This window comes from Piliocolobus tephrosceles, chromosome 7 (assembly GCF_002776525.5).
Source record: "Piliocolobus tephrosceles isolate RC106 chromosome 7, ASM277652v3, whole genome shotgun sequence".
NCBI lineage: Eukaryota > Metazoa > Chordata > Mammalia > Primates > Cercopithecidae > Piliocolobus > Piliocolobus tephrosceles.
Window position 1 is genome coordinate 75,872,594 of NC_045440.1, and position 2,165 is coordinate 75,874,758.

At 40.6% G+C, this 2,165-nt stretch overlaps 1 pseudogene; it reads right to left on the bottom strand.

Annotated features, from left to right (window-relative positions):
- Window positions 1-1,061: 1,061 nt before the first annotated feature.
- On the bottom strand, window positions 1,062-1,681 carry LOC111520973 (annotated as a pseudogene).
- Between the last annotated feature and the right edge of the window lie 484 nt (window positions 1,682-2,165).

Below are 2,165 nucleotides of genomic sequence, written 5' to 3' on the forward strand. Positions count from 1 at the left end.
TTTTTTTTTTTTTTTTTTTTTTTTTTTTTTTTTTGAGATGGGTCTCATCCTGTCACCCAGGCTGGAGTGATGTGGGGGATCATGTTTCAGAGCAGCCTGACCTCCTGGGCTCAAGCATTCCTCCCACTTCAATCTCTTGAGTAGCTGAAATTACAGGAACATGCCACCACAACAGGCCAATTTTTCTATTATTATTATTATTATTATTATTTTGTAGAGATGGTATTTTGCCATGTTGCCTAGGCTGGTCTTGAATTCTTCTATGCTTTTGGTTGATTTTGTTATTTTAATCAATCTTTAACTAAAATTATATTTATCTTTTATATTTCTTTTATTAATGTAAATGAGTAAAGCTATTTATTTCCTCTGATTTTTCTGTATCTATTAGATTTTAACAGATAGGGTTTCCATTGTCAAATTCCATATATTTCTCACTTTATTCCCACATTGACATGGTATTTAAGAAAGTATTTTATTTAAAATTTCCAGGTGAAAGGTTATGTATTGTCTATTTTAACTCATTTTGGTATTGATTCCTACTTATATTTTTTTATGGTCAGAAGAATATTTACACCATTTCTACTCTTAAAAAAAAATGACCGTGTTCTAGGCTGGGTGTGGTGCTCAAGCCTGGAATCTCAGCACTTTGGGAGGCCAAGGCGGGTCGATCACCTGAGGTCAGGAGTTTGAGACCAGCCTGACCAACCTGGTGAAATTCTGTCTCTACAGAAAATACAAAAAAATTAGCTGGGTGTGGTGGCACAAGCCTGTAATCCCAACTACTCAGGAGGCTGAGGAAGGACAATCGTTTGAACCCGGGAGGCGGAGGTTGTGGTGAGCTGAGATTGTGTCATTGAACTCCAGCCTGGGTGACAGAGCAAGACTCCATCTCCAAAAAATAAATAAACAAATAAAAGACCATGTTCTTTATGACCAATTTTTTGTTGTTGTTATTTAGTTTTTATTTCATAATCATAAACTTAACTCTGCAATCCAGCTAGTCATGGGAGAGAACAAGGAAAATATGGAACCCAAAGGGAACTGCAGCGAGAGCACAAAGATTCTAGGATACTGCGAGCAAATGGGGTGGAGGGGTGCTCTCCTGAGCTACAGAAGGAATGGTCTGGTGGTTAAGATAAAACACAAGTCAAACTTATTCGAGTTGTCCACAGTCAGCAATGGTAATCTTCTTGCTGGTCTTGCCATTCCTGGACCCAAAGCGCTCCATGGCCTCCACAATATTCATGCCTTCTTTCACTTTGCCAAAGACCACATGCTTGCCATCCAACCACTCAGTCTTGGCAGTGCAGATGAAAAACTGGGAACCATTTGTATTGGGTCCAGCATTTGCCATGGACAAGATGCCAGGACCTGTATGCTTTAGGATGAAGTTCTCATCTTCAAATTTCTCCCCATAGATGGACTTGCCACCAGTGCCATTATGGCGTGTGAAGTCACCACCCTGACACATAAACCCTGGAATAATTCTGTGAAAGCAAGAACCCTTATAACCAAATCCTTTCTCTCCAGTGCTCAGAGCACGAAAATTTTCTGCTGTCTTTGGTACCTTGTCTGCAAACAGCTCGAAGGAGCCGCGGCCCAAGGGCTCGCCCTCGACGGCAATGTCGAAGAACACGGTAGGGTTGACCATGGCTAGTAGTACAAGAATTTCCTCGGCGGCAGCGTCTGCTATGACCAATTTTTAACAGTCTCTTTTTGTAACTTTCGAGTCAACTCTCAATTTTGCCCCTAACCCCTTTTCCTTTCCTACACCAAGGGATGTGTGGGAGAATTACGATGTGTCCTGAAATAATGACAGTAGGGTATCTGATATGTGTGTCACCATTTGTTCTTTCTGACCTTTAACAAGGTAAAGATTTGTCCTCTAAGTCTTCACCATTAGCCTTGGTCTATTAGTTTTAGTGCATTTTGCTGGAATTTATAGTCGTCTCACGGCCTCTACTTGCTTCACTCACATACACTTTCATCTTTCTCATAACCACTAAAGGATCTAATTGAAAGTGACTTGTTTAAATACCAAATGTTTTCACTTATAAGTGGGAGTTAAATGATAAGAACACATGGACACATGAAGGGGAACAACAGACACTGGGGCCAATTGGAGGGTGGAGTATTGGAGGAGGGGAGGATCAGGAAACAAATAA